At 44.9% G+C, this 14421-nt stretch overlaps 1 protein-coding gene and 1 long non-coding RNA gene across 3 annotated transcripts in view; one reads left to right on the forward strand and one right to left on the reverse strand.

The window, feature by feature from the left end:
* Window positions 1–14421, reverse strand: part of IL1RAPL2 (interleukin 1 receptor accessory protein like 2) — an 842791-nt gene that overhangs the window by 820929 nt on the left and 7441 nt on the right. The gene's annotated exons all lie outside the window — the stretch shown is intronic.
* The window catches only part of LOC115094483, a 75501-nt gene continuing 63001 nt past the window's right edge, over window positions 1922–14421 (forward strand). Inside the window, exons 1-2 of one of the 2 annotated variants that reach the window (XR_003857566.1) lie at window positions 1922–2073; window positions 12944–13402. This is a non-coding gene — a long non-coding RNA (uncharacterized LOC115094483). The remainder of the gene's footprint in view (window positions 2074–12943; window positions 13403–14421) is intronic. The other variant, XR_003857567.1, reaches the window with a different exon arrangement.

Raw genomic sequence — 14421 nt, forward strand, 5'->3', positions numbered from 1 at the left:
CCAGCACCACACGTCTTCTTCCCATGTAAAAACCCTTTTCCTCACAGAGCATATCCTTACTCTGATGACATCACCCATAAAATAGTGCAGTCTAAAAGTTCTCACACACCTTAAACTTGCACCCCACCCCCTCCCCAAGCCTTTATAGTACCTTGGCACAAATACCAGCCACCTCTAGTTTATTTTTATACGCTGGATTTCTATTTCACCTGTTTCCATCTTGTTTGAGGCATTTTACTTGCATTTCAAAAATCTTAAAAAAAAACCAAACCATCTCAGAGGGTGAATCAAACTTTCTAAGACCGATGATAGGACCGATGATAGGACATAAGACATTGACAAACAATATGGTGCAGTCCGGGTGCTTTTCTTTATGGGGTAGATTTTCAGAGCCCTGCTCGCCTAAATCCGCCCAAAACCGGGCGGATTTAGGCGAGCAGGGCCCTGCGCGCCGGGAAGCCTATTTTACATAGGCCTCCCGGCGCGCGCAGAGCCCCGGGACTCGCGTAAGTCCCGGGGTTCTCGGAGGGGGGCGTGTCGGGGGGCGGGCCCGGTCGTCGCGGCGTTCTGGGGCGTGTCGGCAGCGTTTTGGGGGCGGGTACGGGGCGTGGCTACGGCCCGGGGGCGTGGCCGCGCCCTCCGTACCCGCCCCCAGGTCGCGGCCTGGCGCGCAGCAGGCCCGCTGGCGCGCGGGGATTTACGTCTCCCTCCGGGAGGCGTAAATCCCCCGACAAAGGTAAGGGGGGGTCTAGACAGGGCCGGGCGGGTGGGTTAGGTAGGGGAAGGGAGGGGAAGGCAAAGGAAAGTTCCCTCCAAGGCCGCTCCGATTTCGGAGCGGCCTTGGAGGGAACGGGGGGAGGCAGCGCGGCTCGGCGCGCGCAGGCTATACAAAATCGATAGCCTTGCGTGCGCCGATCCAGGATTTTAGTGGATACGCGCGGCTCCGCGCGTATCTACTAAAATCCAGCGTACTTTTGCTTGAGTCTGATGCGCAAGCAAAAGTAGGCTGATCGCGCTTCTTTTAAAATCTACCCCTATGAGTTCTTTACATACAATTAAATAAATGTTCAGGTGAATGTAAGTTCCTGCTATGAGAGTGAAATAAATTACATATGCTACTGTACCCCAACTTTAATTTTATATTATTTTATCTTTTTATTTTCTTTTCTTTCCTCACCCCCAAGGTACCACTGCTATGGCCCCCCCTTTAAGGGCTGCAGCGATGATGACATCATCACTGTGCCCATGGGCCCAGCGACATCTGTTTCTACAGCGGCGGGAGCTTCCCAGGCTTCCTGACCACTTACTGATGCCTTCCCATGCTGCAAAGAGTAGTGGCAGGAGCCTTTCTTCCTCTGCCGTGGCTGGGACAGGCCACCGCAGAGCACAGCCATTGTGACATGACTCTCTTCGCTCCTCTCCTTCTCCTTCCAAAGTGGTGGTTGGCATGGAAGATCCTCTCATGGCAACTGGCGACTGCCTTCAAGGAGCATGGTGCTGCTCCACCTCTATTTGTGCTGTGGGAGGCAGGTATAAACTTTCCCACAGCTGCTGGCTGCTTCCTGATACTGCGGCATGGCACTGCCTCTGGACCGCTCCTAGCAGGACAAGGGTCCCTTTAGTAAGTCATTTTTTAAATTCCGTCCCCAGAACTAATGCTAACATAGCCAGATCTAGCAAATGTCAGGTGGGGAAAACCTCAGGTCCCGGGGTAGGCAGCGAAAGAAGGAGAGGCAGAGGAACTGATGGGACTTAAGCCTCCTGTCGGCCCCAACAAATCTGTGACATCATCGGGTTGGCTCCGCAGCCAGTTCAAGGCTGGGAAAAGCACGCGGCATCGGCGTTCTCTGATGACGTCAGGATGCCCCACGGGAGCCAATCACAGGGCACCCCATCATCAGGCTGCACCCGAACAAGGCAGAAGCCCGAGCATGCACCGGACTGAACTGCCATGAAGCCAGCGCCATTGGAGGATGCGTCAGGACACTCTCTTTCAGACCCCCCCCCCTCTCCCCAGCTCACTCCAGATCCTGCCCTGGGTGAGAGCAGCGGCTTCTCCTTCTCCTCCTCCAGGTGCGTGGGCGCGAAGTTACAGGCGGCGCCTGAGCATTCCCACTCTGGGGCTGCCTATTTAGTGAGTGTCAAAGTTAAAACTAAAAATTGTGTTAAGGTATTTTAGCAAAAATTATTGCAACTGATTTAGTAAAGCAATGGATGTAAATGTTTTTTAAAAGCTTCTCGAGCCCAATGTTATTTTATTTTGCAATTATGTAGCCTTCTCCTTAGGTGTTTTCTTTCCAATACTGTATTACAAATCCACAAATGTGATTATGAACACTGCATTTAAATTTCATTTGACCATTGGCTTTCTAATATTATTATAAATGTACTCAGCACAACACAATTGTTACGTGTACATTTCCCTCCAATTAAATTACAGAGAGACCCCAAAACATTCAAGAGAAGTCTAAAGACATGGCTTTTTAAACAAACCTTTTATAAAGAGACTGGAGAATAGAAAATACACTGGAATAAACAGAAGAGCACCGGCACACAGCACTATTCTCATAAATGTGCATTACAATATTTTAACAAATTGAGTACACAATGAATGTAATAAGATAACACAGTAAATGTGATTTTTTTTTTGACCTGTAAAAGTACCTTCTAGGTACACCTGGCCAGAACCTACATCACTAAACATTTATACGTATTTTTATGATTTAATGTAACTGAAACTTAATGGCACCGGTTAGAATGTACACTTACTCCAAACTTATGTGCCTACATGTAAACCGTTGCGATGGTAAATAACTTAGCGACGGTATAGAAAAGACTTTAAATAAATAACTAAATAAACCACTACACAAACCCTGAGTAAATTACTGAAGGAACTCAAAATGTACTGTCTAGATTTAACAACAAAGAAGGAACTGAGGATCTGATAGAAATATTGAGACCTCCGATATTCAGCAGGCAATCAGTGGACAAAGTTAATCAGACAAATTTACCTGGTTAACTTTGTCTGGATATTCAGCCATATATGTCCAGGTAAAAATGCAGCTGAATATCCAGATTTATCCCTGCTATATGTACACACCATTTTGTCCATTCAGATTTAGCCTGGGCAGTCTTCAATATGGTGATATCCAGTTAAATCTGCCAGCTTACCCTCGCCATGCCTCTAGTATTGCCCCCTTTTTATCCAGGTAAAGCACTTTTATGCAGACAAAAATTACATGGCCAAAATGTTTTTTGTTTGTTTTTTTTAAAGAAGACTTATGTTAATAAACATCAGTTTTACCTGCATAAATCTTTTGAATATTGCTGTTTGAAAAGTTTCCATAAGGTCTAAGATGGTAGCATTTTCCATAGAACAAACAGTTTCAGGTCAAGAAGCCATGATAAAAAAAATTCAAGGAAGGGAGTCTCAGAGTAAACGTGCAGAAATAATTCTTTACAGAGAGACAGAGAGAGCAGTGGATGCCTGGAGTTGCTAAATAAATGAGGGTCAAATGTATTAAATGTCTTAAATCGTATGACCTCATATAGCTGAAGATGCTGACTACACTCATTTTTCGGAATCACTAAAGTCTTGTTTGATTGTGTCAGGATTTATAATCATAGGTCATGTGTTTCTTTGCAAATAAGGACCTAGATTCATCAAATTGCTATGTGTCTTTGCAGGAGGTGTTCCACTATTGGTGGGGGTGTTGCCACGATAGTGAGGCCCCTTCCCCGAAAACCCATCATGGCTCAATGGCACGATCTTTTGTGTCGCGGTCAAACACTGCGACACAAAAGAGCGCAGCAAGAGACCCTTTAATGCAATGGTGGATCCAACCAAATGAGACCACCATCATCTTAAAGGGCTGCTAGCCGTAGGAAAAAAAAAATGGCCAAATGGGGAGGTTGAGCAGGGGTCATTGCGGACCCCTGTTTCAACCCGAGGCTGCTAGTCAAGGTGTCCCTGACCTCCCGAAAAGAATAATAACATTGACAGTAAGCACACAGCAGTGAAGGTATCAGCCCCCCCCCCCCCCCCTGAGATCCATCTACAAATCCCCCCTCCCCCGATAGCCAAAGACCAACTCCCCCCTCCTCCTGCCCCCTCCCAGGTGGTTAGGGGAGAGGAGGCTGAGGATATTGGGGGCATCGGGAGGGAGATTGGTCTTTGGCTATCGAGGAGGTCAGGGAGTGCGGGAGAGGGGCTGAGGATGTTGGGGGAAGTTGATCTTTGGCTATGAGGGGTGTCAGGGGAGTGGAAATCGGTATTTGGCTATCGGGGGGTTGGGGGCTGAGGATAATGGGGGGCCGGGGGAGTTGGTCCATCACCTCCACCATGTGCTTACTGTCCACTTTTTCTGGGCTGCCTCAACCGGCGGCTCCAGGTTGAAGCAGCAGGCGGCAAAGACTCCGCCTCAACTTCCCTGTTTGGCCACATTTTTTTTCCCTGCCACATTAAGGGGCGGATTTTAAAAGCCCTGCTCGCGTAAATCCGCCCGGATTTATGCGAGCAGGGCCTTGCGCGCCAGCGCGCCTATTTTCCATAGGCCTGCCAGCGAGCGCAGAGCCCCGGGACTCGCGCAAGTCCCGGGGTTTTTTTGTCGGGGGCGTGTCGGGGGCGGGGCCGATCGACGCGGCGTTTTGGGGGCGGGATGCGGCGTTTCGGGGGCGGGCCCGGGGGCATGGTTTCGGCCCGCTGGCGCTGGTTTCGGCCCGCTGGCGCGCGCGGATTTACTTCTCCCTCCGGGAGGTGTAAATCCGCAGACAAAGGTAGGGGGGGGTTTAGATAGGGCCGGGGGGGTGGGTTAGGTAGAGGGAGGGAGGGGAAGGTGAGGGGAGGGCGAAAGAGAGTTCCCTCCGAGGCCGCTCCGATTTCGGAGCGGCCTCGGAGGGAACGGAGGCAGGCTGCGCGGCTCGGCGCGCGCCGGCTGCCCAAAATCGGCAGCCTTGCGCGCGCTAATCCTGGATTTTAGTAGATACGCGCGGCTACGCACGTATCTACTAAAATCCAGCGTACTTTTGTTTGCGACTGGTGCGCCAACAAAAGTACGCGAACGCGCATTTTTTTAAAATCTACCCCTAAATGTGCAGCAGGAGCCCAGGCCTCCCACCGCACATCTAATGCATGCCAAGGAGGTGTTATTTTATCGCAGTTGACTACCTTCTCAGTTGGCCATGATAAAATATTTGCCTAGAATTGCCTAGTAATGCCATTCTTTGCATGCATTTGAATTATTCATGCATGCAAATAAGGTCATTGTAATAGGCTAAGGTATCTGGGAGGGAACATGCAAAATATCACGTATATTGCACGATACTGCACGACATGATGTGTTTTAGAGTCTAATATCATGCATTGAGGCCCAGCACGATTTGAAAAATGGCCCTGAAAATCACTTATCTTTCAACCGAGAGCAATGATTACTCTTCCACGGAAGCCTGACCTTCCTTTAAAAAAGGCGGCACACCTGCGCGCCCACTTCAGGTACCTGGACACTAACAAATGCCAAACTTATCCTGCTCAAGTAGGAGTTGTTCCATTTGTATTTTTTAATTATCTGCTTCTAATGCTGTTAATAGAAAATGCATGTATGTTCACCTGAAGAATTTGTACATCACAGGGATTATACTGCAGAGACTTTTGTTTTACCTCATAGTATTTTATTTACATCTGAGTTGCTGTACTTAGATGTGATGCTTTCTCCGTTGTTGCTTTAAACTTCACTAACCAGATGTTTTGTGTGCCCCTGACGCAGATTTCAAAACACTGTCACAATGCTGGGCTGCCGCGGGAGAGTAATCATCGCGCTCGGTTGAAAGATATTTTATTTGCAAAGGAAAAAAAAAATGACAGCAGAAACACATGACCTATGATTATAAATCCTGGTGCAATCAAACAAGACTTTAGTCACTCTGACAAATGAGTGCAGTCAGCGTCTTCAGCTATATGATGTCAAAAGATTTAAGACATTTCAGACATTTGACATGCATTTATTTAGTTGCCTCAGTGATCAGGAAGAGATGAATTCCTATAGTATTGTATTGGTAATATTCATTGTATGGGTTCTCTACTGCTTACCAACAGATGCAGCAGCAATCAACATAGTGACAGGGCTTAGGTATTTTTGTGACAGATGCAGAAGTTAGTGGTAAGAGAAGGGTTGGAAGATGAGTAGGGATTGATCTGGGTCTCCAGTGACACAGTAGTCAGAAGCAATTGGGTAGAACTTTGAGGTTTAGAGATTATTGTTGTCCAGTAGCTACTATGACCCATGTATTAAGCTGAATTAGGCCTAATGCAAGCATAACATGCATTAAGGGCTGTGTTATTAACATAGGCCCCTGCATTAAAATGAGTTAGCGCAAATCATGTGAAGTAAAGCATTAGCCTTAAGTCAACACTACAGTTTTACATCTCAGGGAAGTGCAGGTAAGTTTTTGTGTTAGCCCACCATAGCAAACATTGGCCCTAATAGGGCATCTGAACAGGCAAATGGCCTTGTTGTCTGATACCCCATCCTGACTCACTTTCCTATCCCGCCAGGTGCCCATAGCCCTTCCGACCCATTCTATGATTTCTAAGTGCACGATAAAGTCAGCCAGCACCATTCTAAATTTTGCACCAGTGGGGCAGCAGGGAATTGCATCCCCTCCTGCGTCGGTCTTGTAGTTGACAATATCAGAAGGGGTAGAAGAGGTGGAGGTGGAGGGAATAGGCTAAGATGGTAATTGGTCTTTTAAGGTCTTTTATTTTCCTGTCAAGAGGTGAGGAGATCAGGGCAACAAAGGCCTCACATTTGCCTTCAGAGGGTGGAAATGGGGATCGGGGCAACAAAACCCTTTGCTTTTCATGCTGAGGGCTGGGATGAAGAGGATTAGAACAACAAAGTATCTTGCTTTTGATATCAGAGGACAGAGAGAGGGATTGGAGTCCTCCTTCAGAGCTGGCATTACCATCACCTGCAAAGAATTAGATTAGATGATAGCACACTTGTTGAAATCGGCACATTAACCCATATTAATGTGCAATTTTAATGTTGGTTAATATATCGACCTTTACATTATTGGACAGCACTGAGTTATCACAGCACTGTGCCATGCTGGCAGGACTGGAACATTAAATGCATTCAAATGATTACATTATAAAGAGATTATAATATGCTATTGTTCCAATAAGTGGTCCTGCAGTATTATTAATTTATTAATCTCTTCAAAGACAATGCGCACAGCTACTATAAGTTACATTTCAGGATGGCCTGATATTTCCTATTTATTTAATGGAATTTAAATTGTTTCTATTCTATTTCCTAGATTTGCAGGTTTCAAATATGGTTCGCTAATTATTGTAAAGTAGGTGATCCTGCTTGCTGACCCTCAAATGCAAGTATCTGCATATTTAAAAAAAAAAGTCTGAATTTATTAATAGAGTTCAAATTACATAGTTAAAAGCACAGACCATCAAACACGGTAACATGATATCACTGTGAATATTACTGCACGTTTAATTAATTTTAAATGAACTGAAAATAAATTACTATTGCTGCTAGCATTACTGTTTTGAGCCAATTGTAATTTTATAAACAATAAAATTAAAGCTACATGATTACCCTTTAGTGCAAACCCCTCCCACCCCAGTCTATTGAAGCAAGAAATATGCCCTTTTAAGCGTAATCACCTGATGTAATTCTAAAATATTCTTACATCGGTCTGAATAGAGGGAAGACAGGCACAATAAATTAAAAAAGACACAAAACAGAAAGCTGAACTCCCTACAAAATATATCTACTAAACAGCAACAGTGAACACCATAATAATAATGAGTGAATGCAAATTTGTAAGAGGCTCAGGCTTTTAAAAAAAAAAAGGGTATCAGAAACTTATCTGATGCCCTTTTATTAAGAACTTTAGTTTATGGATGTGTTTACCAGCTAATCTACATCCACTCACTCTTTGCTATTATGGACCCAGGTGTTTATCGGATTTTATTACTTATTATTATTCTGTCTATGCAGCACAACCATGAAAGTAAATTAATTTGCTGTGATTGAAAATAACCCTATTTACAGTCTCTGATTGTTTTGGCTTAAGCAAGGGTCGGAATGGAGAACATGTGTAGACGAATAAGAACGTAGGTGTAGGTAGCCAAAGTTCTATGTGGCATAGATACATACATACATATGCAGATACATACATACACACACTGATCTGCAGGGACACAAATGTGAATAGATGAGGCAATGGGGCCTGATGGAATGCATCCCAGAATAATGAACGAGCTTAAGAAAGTTCTGACTGCAGCCCTTATGGCTGTGTTTAACTCGGAATGGCCTGGTGGTTACAGCAAATGAACTGAAAACTAGGGTTCACATCCCACTTCCCCCCACTGATACTTCTTGTGACCTCGGACAAGTCACTTTATCTCCTGTTGCATCAGGTACCCACTTAGATTAGAGGTTCTTAGCAGAAGGGACTTAGGGTACCTGAATAAAAATAATGCTGTAAGATATCTTGAGTATTATTTGGAAAAAGGAGCCTAAAACCTTGAATCTGGTTATTACTACTTTAGACACAAGGGAGCATCCAAGGCGCTAAGGGACAGCAGATGCAATCACACGTCACAAAAGTATGAACAAAGAGAAGGCAGGAAACTACAGACCTGTCAGCCTAACTTAGTCTAAATAATGGACAAAGCTATTGGAAACACTGTTAAAGAAAAGGATAGTGCAGTACCTTGAAACAAATGAATTGCAGGGCTCTAGATAACATTTTCACAAGGGAAAGATCTTGCCAAAAAGCTTGATTGAGTTTTGAGTTCACAAAAATTGTGTATCAGGAAGGAGCTGTGGATGTGGCCTAGCTGCACTTCAGAAAGGCTTTGACAATGTCCCGCAATGAAGACTGGCAAACAAACAGCTCTGGATTTGTCAGTTGGCACCCGTTATACCTGCGCCTAGGGTGGAAAACATTTGGGGGCCGCAGGCTGGCTACGATTTGCTGCCTTCCAGCTCTGCTGAATCTCATTCACCAGCCTTCTGCTTCCCATAATGGAGATGAGGCATTACGAGTCCCAAAAGTGCCTTGGGGTGGCAAAATTCCTAAATCCATCCCTGCAAATAAATCAAACAATATAGGTGTAGGAGGTGTAGGAAGTCAAACCACAGAAAGCGTAGCAGCCAATGAAGTCCACTCTAGTGAAGATAAAAATGATCGGGGGGGTATCTCAGGGCTTGAGATACCAGGGCAGCTTCTTTTCAATATCTTCATTGGTGGCATTGTAGAAGGACTTGAGGGGAAAATGTGCCTGTTTGCAAATGTCACCAAATAGGGTGATAGGGTAGATACTTTGGGAGGGGTGAGAAAAAAATGAAGGAGACTTAGAAAAAACTGGCAGAATAGTTAAGGGCTTGGAAACTATGGTTCACTGCAAATAAAATGTAAAAATCATCAGAGGCACAAACATCTATTAGTCGCTTATCAATTCCGAGTACAACACTTAGCAATTGCCAAAAAGGAAAGGGACCTAGGACTAATCATCAGAGAAGACTTGAATGTTGCCAGTCAATACTCCTTGCTGGTTATTACACAGGGATGGAAACTTTCATAGCAGTGCGTGGGCGCACATGTGCACATGTTCGTCAGCCCGTGCCCAGGGATGAGGTCATTTTATAACATGCGCATGTTAAAAAATTGCCTGACCGGGTGCACATGTGCGTTCAATTTTAAGTAGATGTGTGCCTGTGCGCCCAAATGCTGCTTCTACCTCATAAGTGTGGTAATTTTAAAAGCCACGCGCACCAATGCCATTGGCCATTTTCCCAGTTTCTTCCCAGTTTGCCCAGTTAAGGGGTAGGACGTCCAAGCCCCCTAGTTTAATAGCCTCCCTTCCCCTTGCTAGCACTGACCTTTAAAACCCTGCTGATTTGCCTATATCTTTTTGTTTTACTACTTACACGGCATCCATAGCAGAAGAAGAGTTATGCGGCAGGGAACCCCAGCATGTGCCAGTGTGCATATTATTTACATGCAATTTTCATGGTTAAATCCCGCCCAGACCACTTTTCATTTGAGCTCTCAGTGGAAAGTTCGCGTATATATGGCTGGCTGGCTTTTAATATGCCCTCAGCACGCACAGCCCTGACATATTCATGCATCGGGCTTTTAAAATTCACTTTTAACAGCATAGATGGGGACATACAGAGAGGCATCACCAACAGAAAAAAAAAGGAGGCAATACTACCCTTGCATTGGTCACTAGCAAGAGATTTCCTCACGTGCTCTCTTCAGTTCTAGAGACCATACCTTTAAAAGAACACTTAAATGAGGGCAGCTGTTCAAAGAAAGGCTACCAAGATGAGTACAAGGCTTACAATACAAACCGTACTCAGAGAGGCTTAATGCATGCAGAAGGCACCTCCGGAAGAGGAGAGCACAAGAATCATACAATGGAAAGAGACAAATACTTAACCGTTTCAGTAAAGTAGAAGAGGTGACATTTTCCACAGACAACTAGATTTAAGGAAGCTATCAGAAAGTAGGAAATGGGAAGACATATTTTACCGAGAATGTGGCCAATGCCTGGAATCATTTACCAGCAGGGGAAGTAATAACCAAAGCTAAGACAGAATTTAAGCACATTTAAGACAGATACAGAGAGTAGGAGGAATCAGACTAAAAGAAATATGGGGGGGGGGGGAGGGCTTGTTGTGTACTAGTTGTGGAGACATCATGCAGAACGGAAGAGGTCCTAAAAGGGGAGATGCTATGTCAGTGTCTATAAATTGCATCAAGTTTCCAAGAAAAGGAGATAAGGTCAACCAACGAATAGTAGCAACAGTAGGGGTTTGGCACATTCTCAGATGCAAACAAGAGAAGGTGGAAAGTTTTCTGGAATGAGCTGCAGACTGACTTGGCAGCAGGGCAAAAGAGCTTGTGATGATCTTGATCCAGCAGAGTGCTGGGGCTGAGGGGGACAATCTCTGTCTCAGAGCCACCAGGTGGTTATGCAAAGGAGAAGCTAAGCTAGCAGAAAGGAATTACTTACAGCCTCCAAGTGTGGACATGCAACCCCACCTTGAGGAATTGATTGGCCTCACAAAAGGGGATTGCTGGGAACAATGCACCGTTCCCAGTAACGTGAAGGCTAAGAGGGTCACACCGAGTACAGCTAGAACAGACCCATGAGTCTCGTATCTGAAAATATGTTTATTCATGCCTACTGAAGGTGAAGTGTTGAATTGTTGTGAGATTAGACCCAGCGCCAGATTTAAAACGTAGGGGCTCATAAGCAGTCTGTGTGTGGGGGGGTCCCCCAAGAAGTCATTAAAGGATGTGGGAGGGGGAAAGTACTCCTCTCCCCTCCATAAATTATTGGTGGGTGCATGCAAGGGAGGGTGGAGTACCCTTTTCCTCCCAGAAATCAGCACTGGTGTGTGGGTGGAGTGAGGGAGTTCTCCATTCCCCCAACATCATCAGAGGATACAGAAGGAGAGGGGAGTGCCCATGTTTCCCCAGAAACCACTGAAGGATGTGGGGGGAGTCCTCCCTCCCCCCAAAATCATCAGAGAATACGGGGCCCTGTCCAGATCTTCCCTTCTCACCTTCCCTCAGGGACTGCCGACACTTTCTCCTTTAAAGAAGTGGAGCTAAACTCAACAAGGAGCTTGTGAATTGTGTCTGCTCTCACAGGCCCTGCAGTGCTCCACCCCTCTTGCTGGTTTACCCAGTAACAGGAAACCTGTGCATGAGCAGGAGATAGAGCGCTGCATGGTATGTGAGCACAGGCCCCGCTCTGAGTTTAGCTCAATGTCTTGCTCTCAACCTGAATAAAGAAAAAAGTGTCAACAGGCCCAAATGGCAGCAGCATCAGCAACACTCTAGTTACCTGAATTGCCTATACCTAAACCTTGAGCAGACCGTGAACTGGATTACGGATTCACCTCGCCTTGTACCTGAAAAGTGAGTGCTATAGCTAAAGTCTTTTTAAATTACTTAATATCCTATAGTGCAGTGTTTCCCAACCCTCTCCTGGAGGCACACCTAACCAGTCGGGTTTTCAGGTTTGCCACAATGAATATGCATGATATAGATTTGCATATGTTGGAGACCCAGGGTATGCAAATCTATTTCATGCATATTCATTGTGGCAAACCTGAAAACCCGACTGGTTAGGTGTGCCTCCAGGAGAGGGTTGGGAAACACTGCTATAGTGTATAAACTAGGGCCTGTTTATGGTTCTGTTATGCACACCTGTGAATAAACCCTTGTTTGAACCCTCGAATCTAAGCACAGCTAAGAGGCCCCCAACCTGACATCTGGCTATACTTCTCAGTTAATGGTAAGAAGGAGAAGAAGAAAGTTTCTGCAGGCAATCACAGTCAAGCTTTGTACACCTGAGAGTTGGAAAATACCCACAGCCAAAGCAAAGTAGGTAGGGACAACCAGGTCAATAAGGTGGATCAAATGGTCACTATCTGTCAATGTCTACTATGTCACAATGCTTGGCCCTTTGAGAAGCACACATTGTGAATGTACGACATGCAATCACCTCATACTGGATGAGCAAGGGACACCTATAATATCATGAAGGATCAGAAGACAAGAATTTTGAAATCTACAGGCTGAAATAATGTCAAGCAAATTAGTTAAAAGAAACACAATAAAGAAATTGGCTAGAGATGATCCCTTGATTAGGTTACAAAAAGATTAAGTGGATAATTTTCAAACTGCACTGAGATGAAGTCTGGAGCTACTTTTCATCCACAGACTTTGCATCCATTTTCAAAAGGAAAATGCACACCTACTTTTACTTTGAAACCTGCCATGGGTACAAACTACTTGCACGCATTCGCACCTGCTTTTTTGTTCAAATACTTTTTCCATAGTAAATAACGTGCATAAATTTGTAAATGTGAATCATGGGCTTTATTTTCCTCTCCAGACCTAATATACACTGCTGGGAACGCCTCCTCTAAATGAAGATAAAAGTTACAAGTGTACCTTGAGTTGCATGGAGCCAATTTACAGAAACGAATCACTATTTACCCATGTAAAGGACATTGAAAATTGCCTTTCCCAGTTGCACATTTCCTTCCTTCTCCATTCATCTTTTTTTCTTTTTCACTCTCTCATTCCAACCCCCTCTCTTTCTCCTTTCTTTTCCTGTATTTATGAGTCCAGACTTGCTGCCTTCAAGGCAGTGCTTTTCAGATTAGTAGTGGGGAAATTTTAAGGTCACTGTCTAGACCAAGACTTCCAGCGACCCTGCAAGATATTGTGTGCATCTGGAAATAGAGCCTAGGGAAGCTACTGAGCACGCTCCAACTTCATATGTCATCGGAGTCTGCCCACACGTCATGAAAAAACGGAAGTGCTTTCGGATTTTCTTCGTGATGCCCAGGTATGTAACCCAGACAAGTGAAGAATCAAATACACTTTAGCTTCTTACATACACATTTGCTCTGTTATATAGGAGTTCCTTGTGTGGAACCCAGTTTATGTGCATAAATCTACTTTTGAAAATCAATCAAGGGTCCTCTGCCCGTATCTCAGCTTCAATATTTTTATGTGCACCGGGCAGATGCGTTCTGGGATGGGGTTGGGGGCAGAGTCGGCACTTCCATGCATCGTTTAGTTTATTTTAAAGACTATGCGAAATTGCCACGTGCACGTCATGCCCTATTTAGAGCAGCATGGGAGGTAAAGGAAGGCAAAGGTTTACAGCGCCGGTGTTGGTACAGGTCATGACTAGAGTGTGACTTAGAACATAAGAACAAAAGAAATTGCCATACTGGGTCAGACCAGGTGTCCATCAAGCCCAGTATCCTGTTTCCAACAGTGGCCAATCCAAGTCACAAGTACCTGGCAAGTACCCAAACATTAGATAGATCACAAGCTACTATTGCTTTTTAATTACCGTCATAGCAGTTTATGGAGTTTAGGAACTTATCCAGAGCTTAACTATGTGCTACAGGACACAGCTGGAATGTTATAGGTACGTTGTTATTAATGCTACAAAAGCTTCATTTTCATGAAAAATTCAAGCAGCTGTAAAGCGCCCATGGGAATTATTTGTGAGAGTTACGTATTTCATGAGACCATGTAATGGGCCCTGTGGAAGGCACCACCTATTTCTTGTGAAGAGTTTCCAGCCTTTTCCCAATCTAAGTTTGCAGGAATTTGTGCCAGTTTTTCACGACATGACAGGACCACAATTTTACAGAATAATCATATTAGATTGAGGGGTTGTGAGATTTGTCAGGTTATTTCACTATTGAATGACTCATCTTGCCCGCTGAACCCTTGACCTACTGCAGTGCTGATGGTGTTATGCAAGGACATTGCTTAGATAATCTCTAGGACGGTTAATAGGCCCCTATCAGATAGTTGCCTACGGAAGCAACTGAAGTGTAATGGACC

This window comes from Rhinatrema bivittatum, chromosome 6, assembly GCF_901001135.1.
Source record: "Rhinatrema bivittatum chromosome 6, aRhiBiv1.1, whole genome shotgun sequence".
Lineage (NCBI taxonomy): Eukaryota > Metazoa > Chordata > Amphibia > Gymnophiona > Rhinatrematidae > Rhinatrema > Rhinatrema bivittatum.